Here is a 21,530-nt window from a genome sequence, read left to right as displayed (position 1 = left end):
TCTTCACTGGTAAAAGCAGTGCTTCTTAATCTTAGAATTTCTCTTAGGCCAAATGGGTACTTTGTCCACAGGTAATACACAAGCAATACACAGGTACTGTTTTGTAAATGTAGGTTTATGTGCCAAACTATACCTACACTGCTTAATCATGTCAATGCAAATTGGTCCATAGCCAAGAGTGAGGACAACTATCCTTAAGGGTAGAAGTGGAGGAGGAAGGGGAAACAGAAGAAAAAGAAAAAAAAAGATAAAATGTTATTTACTTGTAAATTAGGCAACAGAGCAGACCAATCTATTCTCTGAACAACATGGACTTGAACTATGGGAAAAATAACCAGACTTCTAAGGTGCTAAGGAGCTAAGGCTCCTGGCATTTCTTTATTACTATGTACCCATTTAGGAATTCTTTCTATTTTATTAATAGTTCTACTCTGCCCAAGCATGTCAAAAAATTATTCTTTTCTACTGCATGTTATATTTAAAAGCATCTCAATTGTTTACCTATGGAAACTGACAGGCTTTCAAGTGGTATTTCTAGTGATAAAAAAGTTGTTGCCTTTGCTCTCCAGAATATTATTAAACTAAGTTTAGGAAATTATATTCACAAGGGCTCCTGCCAGTACTTTTTTATTAAAACTGGGAATTATCCACTATTTGGGCCATGGTAAGAATTTAATCTTCAGTGCTTATAATTTAGAGTTAGTTGTTTCCTTATGTTTCCTCCCTGCATTCCATCCAAAAAAGATTTGTTTGTTATACTATTTTCATGGCTGGTGAGATTTAAAAACCACTATCTATCTCCTGCAATGAAATAGAGTTTATCTTCCCCTGTAAATTCAATACCGATAAAATTTAATCTGTTTGGCCCTTGTTCAAAGTTCAAAGGAATCCAAAGTAGCTGCATTTATTTAGCTAGAGTAAATCCCATGCTTGGGTTGAAAAGGACCTTAAAGCCCACACAGTCCCAACCCTCTGCCATGGACAGGGCTGTCCCCCACCAGCTCAGGCTGCCCCATCCAACCTGGCCTTGAGCACCTCCAAGGGTGTGGCATCCACAGCTTCTCTGGGCAGCCCGTGCCAGTGCCTCACCACCCTCTAAGTATAAAAGTTCCTTCTAATATCTGTCTTTAGATGTTCCAGCCCTCTGAGCATTTTTTCACTTTGTGACCTTCTCTGGACCTGCTCCAGATCTGAAATTATTCCAGAGCTATGCTGAGTATATCATAAATCTATGAATTCAGCAGAACCAGATTTTCTTTTCTGTTTTGACAACCTCTCATTTCAGTGCATATGTGTATAGGACTATTTCTGGATATTGACATCTAGTATGGTCTGACAGATACATTGGTTTGATTCTGGCTATAGCTACTTGCAATGCTCTTTCATTTCCTTATGCTTATAAACTAGACTGAAAATTTAAGGGAAGTTACCATTACACTTACCTAAGGCAATATATTAGTCAGTATGTCTCTTAAAAAAACGTAGAAATTATTAATCAAATGGAATGAAATATTTATCACAGTTTTTACCTACTGGAAGGAAAAAGCTGTTGCTGGGGTGTCCTGGCACTTCCTCATGATTTAATCATAATTGCTGATTTCTAAATGGTTGCAAATGTTTGTCCAAAGCTCAGATTAAAGAATGTCAGAGAGCAACATCAAGGATCTTATGAGAAGATGGGGAACAATCCGTAGATGTTCCGCTGAAAATCTCCATGTTGCAAGTCATTTCTGAGTTTGTGTGCTCATTCCCTATTCTTGGCTGTGGCCTCCAAGCTTCCATTAATGCAACTTAAGAGTAAGTGTGTGCTCTGGTAGGATTTAATTAGGTTTTCTTCAGAAGTCAGACAGAGTAGCTAGAAGCTTTTACATATTTCATATTTTTGGAGTTTTGACGTGAATCAGCTTGGGTTACAGGAAGAGCAGTTGAGGCTTCAAAGGGTGCACCACGCTAAAAAGTAATGACTATATTGTTAGAGGATGTATGGGAAGTGCTGTGTCACAGCCTGAACCTCTGATTGATCACCTGAGATGAGCAATGAGTCAGCCACAGGAGCACAGGTGAAGGCAATTCACCTGTACTGCTGGAAGGGGTGGAGCCTGGCTCCATCTCTCCTAGACCCATTTAAGAGCTGACTGCCAGTGGGAAAGGAGTTCTTCTCCACTCTGCTGGAGTTAAGTGAGCCTAGGGTATGGCCTAGGATACCGGTAAGCTTTCTATCTACTTTCTATCTATTCTCTTTTTGTTATTGTAATCTGCTTTGCCTAACTCTCTTGTTTATTTTGTAATTACAACATCTTAATGTTCATTGATTATACAGAGGAATAGCGCAAGTTTGTCTGGAAAATATCTGTTGTACTACAACAACTGGCATACAAACCTGGGAAGCCCTTTAAGTAGACCTGGCATATGTGCCAGAAACTGTGAACAAATGTGAAAGCATTTGTTTGGAAACCAAGGGGATGCTGGGCAGTAACATACGAAAATAAAGGACCAATATGTACCTGATGTTCACTAATATTAAGAAAAAAATCCTGGCCCAGAATCGTTCCTTAGCCCCTTACCCTTGCCCATTCACTACTATTTGTCTTCTTGAGTACTTTTCACTGTGGATTACATAAGGACCAGAAATAGAATCTATTTATAGAGCAAGAGTTAAAGGGAAAGAGGGGAAAACAGTGTAAGGAAATTGAGCCTCAGCTTGGTCTCTTGGAATATTTGAAATATTAGTCTTAAAACATAGGCAAATAGTGTCAGTATGACTCTTTATTCAATTATTCAGGAGACGATATCCCAGCCAGACTCTCAAGCCCTTTGCTAGTTCAGGTTCTCTTGCTAGCAGTTTCACTTTCTTGGCTCTGGAGAAGTAGTGACTGCTGCTGGCCAAGATAGCCTAATAGTTTGAGGAAGGGGAGGTTATTTCATCTCATGAAAGTCTGCTTCAATTCAGTGTTAGCAACAGATCCTGCTGTAGGGTGCAGCAACTAGGCACAATTATTTGCCAAACCTGGTTTTTGTTTTTCCTTATACAAGCAAAAACTCCTGGCTTGTTGGCAGGCTTTGGCTCAGCTTCCCAACGTTCATTCAAAGCATCGTCAACTCTCTTCTTAAACATCAGAAATGCCATGGCAAGTTCTGGAAAGCAATTCCAAGGCAGACCATTTTTCCAGGGGGTGAGATGAAGGGCAAAAGCCAGTTGTGAGATAAGCAGGTGAATTGATAAGTTTGAAAGTAGCATTTCTTTCAGTTGTAGTTGTATTTCAAGGAGAACCAGATACCATTCTATGGTTTTGGATAAAATGAGCCCCAAAACTTTCCCATCTTCTTCAGGACTTTGTCCAATTTTTGTAGCTCTTTTCATTTTCAAGTATTTTGCCTTTTTCATCATTTAACGTGATAGCTAGTGGAAGACTTTGTGGACTCCCTGGATACATGAGATTCTGAGATTCTTTTTTTGTCCTTCCAGTTCTGCTGCAAGCTAGTCTTAGGGAAAGTGCTATCATCAGGTACAGTTTCTACAAGTAGAAAATAGGAACTTTCCTCCAGAAGGCATTTGAAGAGCTAGGAATGATGTGTGCTGTAACTGTTGTGGAAACAGCATTCGTCCTCTTCATTCGTACAATTGCTCTTTGTCATTGCAGTGCTGGATATTAGCCTTGTAACTAACATCAGAACTTGAATGATGAAGTCTCATACCTTTGTCCTCACCATGCCTTTCTAACACTTCCTCACTGTTTCTGTACTTTGACAAAGTCTCCTTGGTTTGCCTTCAAATTACCTTACTTTATGTATAGTTAGATTTCTGGGATGAGCTGTTAAAGACTTGCAGGGTATTAAATACTCTCGGCCAGTATTTGAGACTCCATGAATTACTGTAATAAAAGTAGAGTTTAATGAATAAAAAAAATTTTGTCATGGACATTTATAATATATTGTTTATAGATACCTTTAAAAGGAAATACAAGCCTGTTAAGTAATAATGTAACTTTCTCACCTGTCACTTTTCCATTTTTTACATGTGAAGAAGGAAACAATGTTCTTGGTGCTTAATTCTTTGCCTTAGACTGATGTTAGCCATTATGCTTAGGATAGCTCGTTCTTTTGGTACATCTCCTGAAGAGTAAGCAGGGTTATTCACACATAATTAAGTGGTCAAGGACTAACGTTTGTCCTATAAAAGAGATTCATTTGGTTTAATAAGCAGCTATTAGATGGATGCTTCCTGAATCAGTGAATAATCCCTTTAATTTTTTCATGACTGCAATGAGCTGAAGCTCATCATCTCATCATAAATCATGGACCTGCAGAGATCTGCTCTACTAAAAAGTCTGCAATTAGAGGAAAATAGTCTGCTTCTAACAGGAGATCTAACTGGTTCTATGAGGTTTCCCTACCCAAGAGACAAAATCCTTCCTCCATCCTCTGATTCAATGGTTGACAATTGAACTACTTGGAAAGTTAGTCCTTGAAATCACATGCCTTGCCAAGATCATATGGTAAAGCCTTTAAAACTATATTTATTACTATGAATAGTTTATTGCATTTGTACTTGCAGCAATAATTTCTCATTAAATGCTGAATCAATTTCCATTTGACTTTTTTTTTTTTTATTTGAATCAGTATTAGAAGCATAGGCTGACAAAAAGGCAGAATAATTATGTGAAAAGCAATTCCAATTGAAAGAACCATTGAAATACTATCATGAAACAAGAGTCAGAGTGATGCTTATTGTTCCTAGTCTGCTAACTGCACTGGAAAAATATAGGGCTGAACAAAGGACATTCCCAAAACTTTTGCTTGTCTCTAGACTGACAATTCATAGATCTCTCTCATTTTTCATTGAATTTGCTCATCCTACTCCTACACAAGTCGGTCGTTTGGCTTCCTGGAATTCAGATGGCCCCAAACACCATAGGACAAGTACAACAAATGTTGTCTGATTCCATGCTATACAAATGATGACATTCCCCACTCCTTCCAAGGTTGCTGGACTCCTGGAAATTCTGTAGTATCCCCTTCCATGGATTTTCTTCTGTGGAGGAAAACTGCTCTTAATTTACCCACTCATTTCACTTTGGTTCTCAGCTTTTAAGATACATTTCTCTACAGAAGATAGTTAAGCTCTGTGCATGAGGACAGGGGATCTGGGCATATGTACTGCAGAAGATGGTGCGGCTCACTCTGCAAATCTCTGTATGAGCCAGAGGCACTGTACGGCAGAGTGTGTGCGAGGGTAACGTGAATAATTCTGTTCTCTTTCAGAGGCTCCTGCTTAGAAAGGATCAGAACTCAAGAGAAGTCTGGATGACCTTACAGATCCATTAGGGTACTGTCCTAGGGAAGAAATGGGTCTCATGCTGTGCTCTGAAAGCTGCAAACAGGAAATTTATTGTGCTGATGCCACTATTGAGTGCCAAAAATAGCTATGGACACTTGAATTGGTGAGAATAACTTTTTCCATGAATAATGTAGTGCCCTATCTTTACAAAGCTGCTGCTGGCTATCTCCCCAGTACACATTTCCAAAGTATCTATGCTCTCACTTACCAAATTTCACCATGCATAAGAATGCATGAAATGCTTTGGAATGTGCTGTTGGTATTGTGACTTCAGGGGTTTATGTAGTTTATCAGTATTTAGGGGATAAGAAATACTGTTTCATTGCATTGATCAGATTTTCTTTAGGTACTTCTGGGCAAACAGGCCATAATGTCCAGGGCTATTTAGAAAGCTTTAGAATTGCTCTTACTCCTTAAATGAATTCTCAGAGTAGCATTAGCGCATGGGCATTTTAGTGCTGAGGTGAGTCAGGCAGTTTACTTTGAATATGTGATGAAATACAGTCTCAAAGCAAGTCTCAAATACCAAATCTATTCTGAATCAGGAGGTGATGCTACTGATACCTGGGAAGGGGGCTTTTCCAGAGAGGATCTCTCTTGCTGGGCTTTTGTCGCATGGATTCAACTATACTATACACTTTACTTGTAAGAGAGAAGCAGGAATATATTGATAAAATATAATGCATTAGCAAAGCTTAGTCATGAGTAAGACAGCAGTTTAAGATTCAAAATGGTAATGGGCATTTCATTATTTACAGCATAAGTGCACTAATCCAAGACACCTTCCTATTGAATCATAAGGTTCAGTGTGGACCCCCTTGCTTTCTAAACTCCGTGAACCATAGAGCTGTAAGCAACGTAGGTGCAGCTGAATTCACTCCTAGTGCCAAACTTGATGAATTCTTATATGTCTGAGGAATTACATTTGCACAGTCAATCTTCGACTGAATCTTAACAAAGCTTAAAACTATGTCAGCTAAGAATCTGTATCAGCAAGGCATCCTGACACCAAGATGTAAGGGAATCTTGGTGCAGCTGTAACATCAAGAGATGTCCTCCTCAAGAGGAGAACCTGTCTTGTAGCCAGCTACCATACAGCAGAGAGCTCTTAGCTGGTCACTGTCCATTGGATAAGATGATTAGCTGATACAGTATTTAAGCACGGGCTCAATTGGCACCTCTTGAACTGAGTGTCTGCTATCAGTTCCTTGAGCACTGAGTTTGAGACAATATTGTGGAAGTCCTGAGCAAGGTCTTTGGGGTGTCACTATCTGTCTATACCCAAGGCCTTGGGAATAACAGCCAGGCTGAAGGAGGAAGCTCGGGGCAGAGAGAGCACACCACCGCAGCTTTGTATCACAGAAACTGTTCTGAACTGGACCTATGTCTGTAGAGCTGTATGTTGACTAAACAAGAAGGGCTGAACGAACAGTTTGAACATATGGTGCCAAGCTACAGTCTCCAAGATGGGGCCAAGCACAGTCAGGGGTGGAGAAGCTCCTGTTGCCAGCCAGCTGCCTGAGGGGGCTGTCCCATTAGGCCAGTGCAGTGCTCTTACAGCTGCTGTTCATCTTAGCAGATGATGCTGGGGGCACAGTGCACAGTACAGGTTTGTGTTTCAAGCTGCTAACTTATTTTCAAGAGATCTCAGTACAAGTGTGGCTACTTGACAATACTGAGATGTCAACCTTCTAAGCTAGCTTTTATAATGAATTATTAAATTAGCATAAAGCAGTGCTAAAAAAAGCTGCTCTTGGATTAAATACACGCAGCTGTTTAGTCTGTTTGTTATCCAGTTTTCCCTGTGGTATCTGGCAATCAGTATAAAAAGGCATCCTTGAAATTGAATTATTTCTAGGGCTGTTATTTGCAAGAGCATCTGGATGCTCGGGTAAAAAAGATGTAAAATGAACATTGCTTAGATATTGCAGTGCTTATTAAAAGATAATTGCTTTCTAGAGATGTGTTTCTGGTTGACATAATCTTGAAAAATCTTCAGAAGGCAATAGATGTAGAGAATAACACAGAGTATGTGACATAACATTTCCTCCCAAACTACTCTTGTATGTAGCAAGAGTACTGTTTTAGGTTACCAATTCCAACTAGTTTCCTTGGAATTTAGAGTTCAGTTTACATTCATGACTGCCCAAAGCTATCCTGAGGAATTGAAATAAAGGAGTAGCCAGACTTGAAAGCTGTTTCAGAAACTAAACAGAAAATATTAAGATACCTATGGCTTGTGCTTCTGTCACTTGCTATTATTAAACTCACATGGCCTCTGGTTTTGAAATCTTGGGATAACTTTTCCTCTACAGAGTGGTACCTTGAAATGTAAATGTGTTTCCTGAAATGCATTTTTTTTTTTGCCATTTCTGAGATACTCCTGATCTTATATTTATTTCTGCTTTCAAAACAAACAAACAAAAACCATGAAAACCAAACATGATCTTTGTCCTTACAGTAGCAGTTTAAAAACTAAAAAAAAAAAAAAAAAAAAAAAAGAAACCAGCCAACAGGCAAACTTTTCCATAACAGTGGAGCTGATGTAAATGCCGTAGTGCCCATTCAGAAATGAAAAGTTTTGAAGGCATTATGAGATAAAAGGCCTTTTTTTTTTTTTTTTTTTTTTTTGGTACACTTTAAAAATGCAATGGTCTCTGTACTAAAACAGGGCCAGCTGGCAGCAAGTGTGCAAGTGGCACACCATTGCTTCAACTCCTTTCCAGGGACAAACAGAGCACAGATAGACCTGGTCCTCACAAAGGGGGTACCCCTTGCAGTCCCTGCTATGCTGACCTGGTATCCAGGGACCATCCTATGAAGTGCCCCCTCTCAGGGAGGCAGGAGGCTCTGCCTTACTGAAGCACTCAGATGCTGTGAAGCCAGCATTCAGTGTATATTAACAACACAATTCGCTTGAAGGGTTCAGTTTTGAGCAGATCAGGGAGCAGTTGGCCAGCACGCTATATAGGAACTTGCACTGTGCTGTGAGCATCCCTAAAAGACCAATAGGGTTTCAAACATTAAAAAGCCACATGCTATTAGAAAACAAGGCATGACTGTTAACATTTTATAGAATACTCTCTTGACTGGGGAAGAGGTAACCGAAAGAAAAGATTCATAGCCTCTTTGCCTTTTGGAGGGCTGAGCCCTTATTTGATTTCAGCCAACTCAGTAGGTTTTTGTGTTGTAGTAAACTCTATATATTCTTCTAGGTCCATAGGAAGGTGATCTCTATGACCTCTAAGGTGACCTCTTAACTCTGCTCCTTGTCAGCAACTTCTTTGCTAACGTCTCCCCTTCCACTGCCTTGCTGTTCCCACCTCTATGGCACTCTTAGGTCTTTCTCTATGCAGCTCGCTTGCCTCTCAGAGGAGAATCATCCCTATTCCTTCCAGAGATTTCACATAATACTTTTCCTCTCCCTAAGGAAAGGACGAGGAATGCACAACCAACTACATACCATCTGCTAAAGCACTGAAACCACCATGGCTTCACTCAGGTTACATCAGAGTTGGCAGTGGGGCAGCTTGCAAGCTGTCCCCTTCTTTGCAGTGGGAGGCTGCCTACGCCACTGCTCTAACTGCTCTGTGTTCACTCAGCAAACTCAGCTGTTGTCCCCGAGACATGTAATCTTCTGAAGAAAGTGAAAATAATATGCAGGCATCTAGAAAAGAAACTGGAAGGAATAAGGCAAGCTTACTTGAATTGAGTGTAAAGGCTGACCTTGTTACCCTAAAAGAAAGTCCTGTGTCTTCCTCTTTTTGTCCTGTTTCACTGCAGCACTCAGGAGCATTGTTTGCTCACCCTGTGATCAGGGTAACCTTGATCCCAGCTAATGATACTGGTGATTCCTTTCACCACTTGTGTAACTCATTGTTTTTGAGGTCTGAATTGGAGACAGTAGTGTCTTTTCTAGATCCTACTGAACTCTGGGTGAGCAGAAGGGTGCTTCTGTTACACAGGTAGAGGGATAGGGCTGTCAGTGTCCTAGTCTTATCTGAGATGTCATGACAAAAGTCCTAGGACAGCTATTAACACGAGGCTTCATGTATTCCCATGGCTGATATTCCCTCAATCACCAGGAATTTCAGTGTATGTTTGAATTAGTTGGAAATATCCATTAACTCAAAGGAATTATAAGAGTGAAATTTGCACTTATATTATCTCTTTAAGGTCCAAAATATAGGAAACTCCCTTATTAGCGACTTGACTTGTTTGAGTTTTTTAGCCTAGATAAATATTACTTGTGTCAATCAAAAAAGGCAATGAAAACTCTGTAATCTCAAGTGATACTACTTGCAGTTTGTGAGTATGATGCACCTCTTCATGCATTATCTTGTGTACAGAAATGCAGTTAAGAATTTTTGATCCTCCATCATTTCTTCATAGATTTCCCCCTTGAGCTGATTCAGCTGCCTGTAAGTCAGAACTAGAGATTGGATTGCTGAGATCTGTGGAGCTTAAATTTTTTTTTTAAATCAAAACTATAATTTATTTTGTTTTTCAATATGGTGGAAATGAAACGATTAGTGTTTAACTTTGAGCAGCAAAGAGTACACAGGAGGCATGAAGTTCTGCTACCAAAGAAAAGGTGCTTAAAACTATTTGTGTTTATGAGTTTCCCTGATCTTAAAAGAGAGATGGAGGGAAAGACAGGTATGTAGCACAGCATGGTGCATGGTGTACTGGGTCACATCCAGACTCAATATCTTGTCTTGGGGAGGGTATCAAACTCTGAAGTCTTAAAAGGACTATAATCACTGCATTTCTAGTTATACCTCTCCATCGTATTCCCAGGTGTCTGGGTTAGGACTGGACATGCTTTCCAAGTTAACCCACAGAGACTTTTGAAAGGTCAAAATGATATATGGAAAGGCAGAAGTCAAAGTAACAAACCTTTCCCACCAGCTGCTTCAGTTTCAAACTGATGAAATGGAAGATAATGAACATTTCTGGATTGCTTATAATTAGTGTAGAAATTCTGATAGACTACCTCAGCAAATGCATCTCATTTCCAGCTTAACAGCATTTTGAAAGCTGTCACATACTTTCTTTTGAATGGCGACACCCCCTCTGAAACTGAAATGCGTGAAAATGCCTTCCTTCCACCTCCCTCCCTCCCCCACCAGCCTCCCAGTGCCACCAGCAAGGGTTGCAAGCAATCCCATTGTCATGCTGCCAAAGTAAATTAATGTGATCCACAATTTTCCATAACTATTTGAAATTAAAGCAGTTGGTAATTAAAGTAATCCTTGCTCCCTAGTGACATATTCAGCTTGACAAAACAGAAGTAATGTGACAGAAGCAGAACCTGTCTGCTTTATTTACTTGCTGCTCCAGTGCCTTGTTCTGCTGAGTAACTGATCTCTCATTGAATTACAGAAGAGCAACCAAGTTAAATTAGAGTGGTTATTCATGGTGAAAGTGTTAATGTGAAAGTAACTGCTCTGATAGCCCATAAAATAGAATCCACGTACTTCAAGATCTGTCCTGCCTCTCCTGGGTCTTTGGTTGATCTTGCTGTGGTTTTTAGGGAAGACAAGGAGTACTGAAATTCGGTGACTGGCCTGAATCTGCTTGGTGCCTTGATGTGACAATTTCACTAGAAAAAAGAAGTCTCAGCATTGCTGAGACCACAGTACCACAGTAAGGTCTGTGGGAGGCCAAAAAAGCACTTCACTAAGACCCATATTCTTCACAGCTGGAGGACTGTAACCTGGAGAAGTACTGTTCAAAACCAGACAATCCGCATGGTACAAAGCAGGTCACCTTGAAGCCCCCTCTGCTCATTTTATACAGCTTGGGAAAAGGTATGTTTAAACAGAGGAGCCAGTTAAAACTGGAGCAAGATAGTGGCTTCAGTTCTCTGGACTAGGCTAAGTAGATCCTAGCAGAGTTATGCCTTCTGTAGGATATTCTCCAGGAGAATTGATTTGCCACTGTTCTCAGGCTGGGGACACCTTCCTCTTCCCTGCTGGACCAGCTTTGCTTGCATTTCATGTTAGATATTGGGCCTTGTCTCTATCTTTTTCCAGGCTCTGGAAAGCCAGCACTGTAGAACAAACGTAAATTGGGCCACTTGCTTCCTAGGGATTGATGTGATAGAAAGAATGCATTATTTTACAAGCAAAAATCTTAGTTTGAATAATAGCCCAAATGCACAATAAATTAATGGAAGAAGAAGAATAGTCTTTTTGAGTTGTGAGATTACTGTCTTCTTCACTCATCCTCCCAAACAAGAATGATGATATCTGTATCCTATATGCTTTTGCATTGTTCCAGTGGCATAAACGTGTGTTGCTGTTATCAAATGCAACTTGAAATGCTCTTTGTCCTAAAAGGATACTGTGTGAATCAGGACAAAATAACAATTTGAAGTGAAAGATGGAAAAAAGCCTCGCTGGTGAGTAAAATCTTAGCAAAAGAAATTGCTCAGAAAATCTTTGGAAGGTGGAAATGGAAAGAAAACAAACTTGACTGGAGAAGTGAGTCTGAGGAAGTATGGAAGAATAAAGAACTAAGCTGTGATGACAGCAGAGATGAGGATGGGATTGCATTGATGGGACTGTCTAAAATGAATGTTGAAGAAAAAAACTTGATGCTTAGGATCGAGGCGCTGGGTGCTAAAGGAGCAATGACATGAAGGAGGAGGAAAGGAAGTTCATTTGAACTTCAGCATAGTTTGGATCGAGATGAACACAAATAATCCACCTCAGTGGTGTTTACAAAAATGGTATGGCAGAGAGGGCAAAAGCCTCATGATTGCTCCACTTCATCTCACGGTCCACTCAGCCACAGCCCTTTTGTATGATTGTAGCAGGGCACTTACCCTCTATGTGCTTCTCCCTGTCTGCTGTGAAATGAGAGTAATAAATTCCTAAGGGTAGGAAAGGCATATGTGGATGCATACTTCAAATCTTATGAAGCACTCAGACGCAGTAATTTGCTCTCTGCCACTAAAATTCCTGTACTGATTTCTCTGTTTGCTAATTGGAGTCAAGGCATCATTATTTACTCATGAAAACTAAGTGGAAAATACAGTTTCACGCTCTGGATATGCAGCTCCATAAAGACAAGAAGCTTAATTTCAAAGGCTAAACTATGACCTGCTGATATACCTGGGGAAAGAACAGCTTCTATTGTAAAAAAAAAAAAAAAAATATTTTGTTGCTATAGAAACCTCTACAACATGGAGTGTCTCATATGTGAGTAGTATAGAAGGAGAAGTATGGAAAAACATTTTATAATACAAGACGTGGTCTTCCTGTTTGTACATGTGGATGGAAAGAAAAACATTTTCAAGGAAAGCGTTGTTATGTTGTTTTGTTCTCGCATGCTACGTCCTCTGAGTTTGACAAAGGAGAAGAGCAGTTCCACTTTGATTGCAAGCAGTATCCTGTGATTCTCTCTCAGAGATTCTTGAGAAAGCTTTGAATTACTTAATATTTGGTCTCTCTGTTCAGAGTTCCTAAATTATTTAAATGACATAAAGAAAAATGCAATTTAAGCTGCTTCTATATGTGCAGGTGCCTGGACAGCAAAGCTCAGCTAGAAAAAAAGCACAAATGTGAGAGTTTAGGTTTTCTATAAAATGCACCCAGTGCAATTTCATGCATACACAGGTGTGACTATGTTGGGAGAGCAGTTCAAGCAAGCACAGTAAGCCAAAAGAAACCCCTTCTTTCCTCTACTACCCTAGGTAAAAATTCTGTGTGAATTGTGAGATAGGCTGATGGGTCTACTTCTCGATCTTCCTAACATCCAACCTGAATCTTCCCTGGTGAAAATTAAGGCCATTCTCACTCATCCTATCACTATTACCTGGGAGGAGAGGGCAATGTGCGCTTTGCCACAGCCTCCTTTCAGGTAGTTATAGAGATCAATAAGGCCACCCCTCAGCATCCTCCTCCAGACTAAACAATCCCAGCTCCCTCAGCTGCTCCCCATAACACTTGTGCTCCAGATCCCTCACCAGTTTCTTTTGCCCTTCGCTGAACACGCTTCAGGGTCTCAATGACTTTCATGTACTGAGAGGCCCAGTGTCTGTTTGTCAAGGCTAGTACAGGAGGCAAGCAGCACTTTCTCATGGTTGTAAATGACTGAGTTAAAATTTCCTCCCTAATATCAGCTAATGTGTGCTACCAAACTGTTTGTGTCACAGCTGGAAATTGTGTTTTTCTCTAGCTGTTCATCTCCTGGCCTCGATGTTGGGAAGGGACCACAGCTATTCATGCATCACCAAAGCTTAAGGTGTGTTGGGAGCCAAAACCCGGCTGAAAATCAGATTATCTGCAGGCTTAACAGGGAGGTCAAATGTATTTCCTTGGCTGAATTCCCATGTTTGCTGAAAGCCAGGCAGATTACTCAGGACATGAATTGCAGCCCTGAATACAGGTATTCTTTTTTTGCTTCCTAACACTCAAGGGCAGTTGTTTGTCATTATTTTTGCCTTTTTTATGTGTTGGAAACTCTTCCAAACACTGTGTTAGCATATTTCAGTTCATAGAGAGCTTGTGAACCTCGCTTTGTCCCTGGTTTTTCTGCATTTTTTTCTTGTGCCAATTAAATTTTATTCTGACTTTGGCATTTTCAAGATGTTTTCTGTTGCTTGCCTGGATAAACAGAACAGAGTTTAACTCTTGCTTTATGTGTTATCATGATGCTCAACAGTCCACAGTCCATTTCCTTATAAATGCTTAAGTAGATTTTGATGTAATTAGCTAAGTAAGCATATGGCAAAAAAGCACAACCAGTGTGCTTGTTTATAAAAAGCAGGCCAAAGCTTGATTTAAATCAGAATGCACGTGATTTGCTCTGAAACTATTAAAATGCCTATTTCTGATGCCTATATTTCCATGACTTAGTATCTTCAATTTCTTTTGGCATGTTAGGTTAGGATACAGTAACATATACAGAAAATAGGATGTTTTCTTTCACTTGCATATAGGCAGTATTTTCCTGTCCCATTCATGCCTTCTTATGGCAAAGTGTGGAAGTACCTGGCCACCTTGTAATGTTCTGGATATTCCTGATGATATGATCCTGATGAAGTAGAAGTGTGGTTTACTGGGCTAAGGTCCACGCAGCCACCCGTTGCTATCACAGGAGTAATGATTTATGTTATAAGTCTCATCCCTGAGGAACATCTGTGAGCATCTGTCACAGACTGGGTCCTAATTAACAGGAACCACAACCAGCCTTCTTGGAAATGGTTATAATTAGTGCTGCTGGAGGGACTGGCCCCTCTGCTGATGAACTCCATGCTAGTAAACCATGGCTCTTGATGAGAAGCAAATGCTTTGCACGGGGAAGCACAACTTCAGCAGAGGAAATCTAAGCATTTTTAACACACAAATCATGGCAATATTAAACTATCTTACAGACAGTCTATCATACAAAGAAGTATGGTTTATAACATTTCTATGTGCTTTGGCACAGTGTCTCAGATTTTAGACATCTTCTTGAAGGTTGCGAGAAAAATGTTTTTGTTTTTTTTTTTTTTTCTCTCAACTGTATCATTTCACTGAATGAAAAATAAGTTTCCATTGAGAGAAGCCCTCTCCCAGACCTTAAATGGAGGTGGTGATTGTAGGGTACCTGCTGTAGCAAGGGAGTTGAACTCAGTGATCTCTCCAGGTCCCTTCCAACCCCTGCAATTCTATGATTCTGTGACTATCTAAATGCTATCTGAGGGCAAACAGCTGCAGGTTCAGAGTGACTGGGTTGTCTCTTGGGCTGCCTGAGAGAGAAGCTGACTGATGCCTTTAGAAAAGAGTGAGTGACTGGGATGGAGAGAAATGAAAGACAGCAGTACTCATGCTAAATGGCCAAGAAGAATCTATTTTAATTGATCTTCATGTACAAAAGTCATTTTATCATTTTGCAAAGACCTGGACTGGTGATGCAAAGTGCTCCTGGGAAGGAAGGAGAGCAGGCTACACCTGTCTGACTTTGCAGAAGACCACTTATAGCTTTGTGTTTCTGAGGAAGAATGTTATCAAATTAGTTGTCTATTTTTACACCAGTATCAGTATAAGAAATGCAGTTAGAATGGCAGTTAAATCACTCTTAATTTCATTATCCTACTGATCTGCATGAATTTGCATGGTGTTTGAAGATATTTTTGCTTTTTCTTAGTGCCACTCTTCCTTTGCTTACTCGAAACAGGCATTGTGCAAGATTTCTGTACTTAAATCCCCTTGAGGTGAAAGCTCAATAGAAATCTGAACTGTGATATCTTTGCGCATGAAGAAAATACACTCATTTATTTATATTAGTGTCAAACTTGTCTACTGCACTTTTTTTCTTCATCTTAATTGAATGTTCCTGTGGTAGCAGACAAGGCATGTGTTTAAATAGGAAGGACTAATTGGAAGGAGCTGTCAGGTTAACAGACATTTAGCTGAATAGATTGCACCTCAATTGGAAAATTTCCGCAGGATAAGTCTGAAGAGTTTATAGAGGTTTATGATGGATGCTGGAGGAAGAGGGCAGGAAGATACCTGTTTGGAAATGTGTAAGGCTGCTATGTAGTTACAATGGATCTTTTCATCTAGAATGAATTGAATACTGGATAGATGAGTTCCTTGCAGGTTATTGAGGACTTGACAGTTTCTTTTTTACTTTATTTCAGCATCTCTTTAACCCTTCTGCGGTCTGCGCACAGAATTTTGTTTATTTCTTGTGTCACTACTGGAATAACAGGCAGAGGAAGATATGTTCTCCATCTGCTATGTTTCATTGCTGCAAAGCTGGGAAGGCTTGTTCCTACTGGCAATTTACTGGAAAATATCTAACACTAGACCAAGTATGTAAACACAGGATTACTCATGCAATTCTTGACTAAATTCCTAGAGAATATAATGAGCTGCTTCTAATGTTAATGTGTTCTTTCTTAAACTCAAATATCTTATTTATTTCTCCCAAGATTATGTCTTTACTATGTTTTCACATTAATCTCTAAGGTTTAATCTCTTAATAACAAATGTCTAAACACTCTTCAAGCCTAGCCTAATAAAAATGGTGGCATTGATGAGGCCTGTCAGTTGGGATGGCTCAGCTGCTTGCTGCTCTGCATGCTGTCTAGCTGTTTAAAGGCTACATCCAGCACAGGGATCTTTAGTGCTGATGCTTGTGCAGTGCCTGAGCTCGGCAGTGCAGCTGTGGGATCCACTGGGAATTAGTCATGCATAGTCCCAAAGGACTGAGAGAAATGTCCTAGAAACCCAAGGGAAGCTGCAGGGATGCACCCATTGCTGATCTTTGGGGCAGCCAGGGCAACTATTCCCTGCTGATGTATTTGCTAGTCACAGCCAAAGCACTCAAAGCCTGGGATGCTTCTCACATCAGGAGCCACGTGAAGTGCTTGGGCTTCCCTATGTGCGGTAATTGACCCTTAGGTGATGCTCCTGTGTGGTCTGCATAAGATGTGCATTTTACTGATATGTACAGGAAGATATTTAACCTATATTTAGCTTTCATTTTATACCACTATTTGTAAATAATGAGCTGCTCTCTGAATAAACAGAATGAACATGCAGTTTTCCAACACTTTACAGGAAGAATGTCTTTGAGAAAAAACTGTTACCTGGATTGCTCTGAAATGAGCAAAAGCCATTTTTTTTCTCTGAGCCACCTATGTGCACCACCACATCCAGCCCTTACTCCAGCTATAGATGGCCCAGTTGCATAGCTCTCTCTTGCTCAAAGAAGTTTATTCTGATTATTCAGAAGTTTTCTGAAGTTTGCTTAAGCACATCCAATGGACAAAGACTTCACTGCCATATTTGCATTAGTAAATTCATCTTGTGATCCTTATAACATTTTTATTTATCTGGATAGATGTAATGCATTTGCACTAAAAAGCTAACCTTTTTTTTTTTTTTTTTTTTTTTTTTTTTTTTTTAGAATGCATGCAACTATTTTATACTCCAGGCAGTCTCATCTGCAGAGTAGAATCATGGAATCACTAAGACTGGAAAAGACTAGAAAAGAAATTCTTCCTAATATCCAGTAAGCCAGATGTAAATTCCTGTTCCAGAAACACATCTGTGTTTATTTCTTTGTCGATCTAATGGAAAATTATATTTGATGTGACCCTATGATCGGTACCACTGTCTCTCTATTTACAGGCAAAGTTAACGTAAATCTGAAAAAGTGAAAATACCTGATTCAGATGGATACATAATACTGTTGCTATCTAACATTTCCCTTGTTGATTTTCCTGCTGCCTGGTAAAGTTCATATGCTTACAAAAAGAGTTCAGTGATTGACTCATGATACTGCTGCCACGGTTTAATAAAGAACTGAATTGAACTTTTTCACAATTACATTGTAGCAGGAAGCGGTGAGTATTTTTCCTCCCATTAAATTACAATGGAAAGGCATCAACCTATTGGAAATCTCAGCTTCCACTCAGTAATTCTGAATTAATTACCAGTATCTTTGGCTCCAGCTCAGCAAACCATGCTTGTTGAGCAAGACATTGAAATCAGATAGTCTTCAATTTAATTATGAGGTTAAGCCCTCTTTCTCCTTTCCGTAGTTTTTAGCATATACTTCTTGTCACTCTGAATAGAGCCTTACTGATTTATACATATTTGAAGGTTTGCTCTGTTGTGAACTTGTTTCCTATTTAGCATCGAAATAGATAACATTAATTTTTATTTTAATTTGCAAAACCTTAGTCTGATTGACTTTTTTTGCTCTTCTGCAGGCACCAGAGTTGATTGGTCGAGTGATGATCGAAAATGGTAGTGTTGAATTTCTCCACTTGGTGGCACTAAGAAATAACGCAACTGCCCTTGTAACGAGGCTGTGAAACGTGGCCAGGTGGTTGGGGATAACTGAGCACAGTGACCCTGGGAAAGGAAGACATCAAGTGAGCCGAAATCCCATCACTGTTTTGCTTATCAGAAGTGTTATAAGTTTTCAGCAGGGAGCACACCAGTTGGGATATTATCTCTGCTCCAGGACATGCAGAGCAAATCTCTTCCCGTGTTGTTGAGTCTGATGACAGATGTTTTGCACTTCTCTTACATTTGCTACTTGCTTCAGAGTGAGGTGTACCTAGGAGCAATTTTGCTGGAGTCTGGAAGGAGGGAGCCACAAAGCCCTCATCTCCAATGCTTCATTTCAGGCAACATTGGAGAGTTTCTCTTGGACAAGGAGATTTGCATGAATCTCCCTGGGGAGCGCCTCAGTGTAAATATTATTGCCTGCTTGGGAGAAGAGATGCAGTAGAGCCATGTAAGGAATAAACTTGCTCTGAGGGGATGGCTTTACTGACTTACAACCACTGCTAGCACAGAAAATGAACAAACTGGACCTAGCATTTATCCAGGTTCTTTTGCTTCTTGGTTAATAATACCCAGTAAAGGTCAAGTACATATGAACGGATTTCATTTGTGGTTACATTCATGCTCTCTGGTGCAGCTCCTGCTGTGGACCTGCACTGAAATACTGTTTTTTTTCTCTCCTTTTGCACAAGCTTTTTCTGGCTAGGGTTGTTTATTCAGAACTGAACGCTGTTTTTCTGCCTGTATTTTTTTTCCCTTATCAGTTCTTTCCATAGTATGTCTATGAGTCCCATTAAATCCCCTTTCAGAACAAACATACAAAAAATGATAATAATTAGCCTCTGCCTTTTAAACAAGGAGAAGTTTTCAGAGCTAAAAAGGCTCTTCCGACAAAAAGGGAACAGACATTTGAAAAACAGTGCTCTTGTATATTTTCCCTGTATTTCCAGGACTAAGGCTATGCCTGTGCTAGCAAGTAGTATGGTTGAGTAGGAGTGAATCTGCAGCAGCAAAGCAGCCAGTGCTGAGGACTCAGTGTGCACCTATCTATATTTTTTAGCTAGTGATCTCAGGCTTGTGTCTGCCTTGGGTAAAAGGGGCAGCGGAGGCTGGATCACCACTGGAAGAAGATGCTCCAGCAATGTGAGCAGGAGAATGGTGTATGCAGAGCACTGGAACATCCTCTACAGGTACGGGCTCCTGAGCTTCTGTTCAAGCTCTATGTTGTGCCTCTCTGGCTGTGAGAAAAGCAATGGAATTGTGAATTGCTGCTATCAGAATATGTGAAGATAATGAAGTGGGCTGGACAGGAAGTTTATTGCTGATAGCAATTATTCTTCATCAACGATTTAAACATATCTGTGGTGGCTGGAAGGCAGCATAACAATATAAATCAGTGTCTTGCTGAGTTAATATTTCCTGTCCAGGACGATTGTGCTCACAAAAAGCACCACAAGCTCTGCTGGCAGTACCACAGTGGGAGGCAGGTTTTTGTATTTTGGATGTTCTGTCTAGAAATTGGAAGAGACAGAGTTGGGATTGCAGCATTGGCAGAGTGGAAGGACAAAACAGATATCCTATGGAGTTTACTTTGGAGCAAACAGAGATGATTAAAAATATCCCAAACCAACATGGATGTGAGAAAAAAGTGGTAGCAGAGTGAGAAGACTGACTGTAAGGTAAACCACAGAAATCAGTTTCTGCCATCCTGAGCTTGAAAGTTGTGGGAATTTCCACCTTTATGGATATGTGCGTGGTTATACTTGCACAACATAGACGTGATCCAAAAACAGTGATTATAAACGCCCCAAGTAGAGACTCAAATGAGTCTCTACAGGAGCAGCCATTATCACGTATTGGTTATTACAACACCTGGCAAGCTGGAACTGAGCCTGCAGCAACTTTTAATTTTTGCAATATGTATGTTTGATGCTAAATAAAAACAATCAGATCAATATTATTCTGCTAACAAGCAATAATTGAGTGAAAAATATTCTTGCAAGAGCTCTTCATTCTTTATGAGATTTAGTATAGTTAATGCTTATTACTCTATTCATTTGTGGGCTTTCCATAACCCACTGTAATTAACAATATCCGTAGTATGTATTTTGTCAGAAAGGCAACTGGAATATAGTCATGAATGTCTGACTCCTATGTTGATTTCTGGACTCTCAGTGTGTGGTTCCTAAAGATTATCAGAAGCTCATTTTTTGAGTTTTACGACAATATCACTGAGGCTATATTGCTGTCAGCAGCAAACACCAGCTAAGAAAAAATGACCTTTAAGAAAAGACCTTTAAGACATTGCTTAATGCATGCTGCTGACACTTTGAAAAGTAGCCAACATGTTGCAAAAATGGCCCTTTGAAAACAAAACCTTGAGAAAAATATCCATTATAATCTCTCACTCAGCAAAAGCAAAATTGCTGAAATGTATTCCTCTACCATGCTCATGAAGTAGCAGGTTTACTTGGTCATAAACAATAGCTGAGGCAATCACTTTGCCTAACACCATGTTAATAGCACAAGCTGTCTTTAATAGTCAAAGGCAGTGAAACAGCAGGAGGGCTGACTTAAGACTGCATATTCCTTTTTAAAGCACAGAGCCATTAAAGGCAATGGTTATTTGGCATTATCTTCAGCGCAAAAAGAGAAAACAAAATAATTTGAAAACTTTCTAACATTTGATGCTCACTGAGCATGAAATTTTATCTCGCGTATTTGGGCTGTGACTTTCTCTGGTGACATGCTTCTTGTTTACATTTGATTTCTCATTTTTGGGGGGAAATTGTATATGTGAATTCTCTTTGTGTAAACTTCAAAACATTTTCATATGTCAGAGGGGTTCATATCATTGTGCGATCATACAAAAATTAGAAGTTGACCACCAAAAAAGATGTTTGCTACATGAATTCCCTTCCTCTTTTTTGTTAATAGTAACGGAAATGGGCTCCTAAAATTTTCAAGAAATTAAAATTACAAATTATACCCAATCTCCTTTAGTGCAAATCTAGCATGATCATTAATCAATGTGAGAAACTGAGGGTGGTCATTCTTGCACTTGTACAAATAAGAGATGTGAGCAGGCACAGACCTTCTTTATAATGAGAGCCAGAAATGATGGAGTAGTCTGTAGACAGAATTACTATAGAGAACGCATTAACATAAGATTTTTTTTTTCCAGATAATTAATAACCATGTAAAGGTTAATGCTAAAATCAACTCTTGGAAAATGCCATAGGTAATTGTTGTGAACTTACCAACATTAATTATACCTCATATAATTCTCTACAGAGCATCCAAGTAACAGGTGAAAAACTAGGAACTTAACATCCTAAATCTCTGCCAAAAGCTCTATCACAATGGCACTGGTTCCAAATGTAACAGAATCT

General features: G+C 39.7%; 1 long non-coding RNA gene across 13 annotated transcripts in view; it reads left to right on the top strand.

The window, feature by feature from the left end:
- Positions 1 to 21,530, top strand: part of LOC122194320 — an 88,118-nt gene that overhangs the window by 19,183 nt on the left and 47,405 nt on the right. For 8 of the 13 annotated variants that reach the window (XR_006183108.1, XR_006183110.1, XR_006183105.1 and 5 more), the window contains 5 exons: positions 5,263 to 5,441; positions 15,975 to 16,148; positions 17,249 to 17,353; positions 17,473 to 17,687; positions 18,057 to 19,328. This is a non-coding gene — a long non-coding RNA (uncharacterized LOC122194320). The remainder of the gene's footprint in view (positions 1 to 5,262; positions 5,442 to 15,974; positions 16,149 to 17,248; positions 17,354 to 17,472; positions 17,688 to 18,056; positions 19,329 to 21,530) is intronic. The other 5 variants (XR_006183103.1, XR_006183106.1, XR_006183107.1 and 2 more) reach the window with 5 other exon arrangements.

Source organism: Lagopus leucura, unplaced genomic scaffold (genome assembly GCF_019238085.1).
Source record: "Lagopus leucura isolate 7727_CA_CO unplaced genomic scaffold, USGS_WTPT01 Super-Scaffold_73, whole genome shotgun sequence".
Lineage (NCBI taxonomy): Eukaryota > Metazoa > Chordata > Aves > Galliformes > Phasianidae > Lagopus > Lagopus leucura.
The sequence above is the reverse complement of the archived record's forward strand: the minus strand, read 5'-3'. Positions and strand labels throughout refer to the sequence as shown.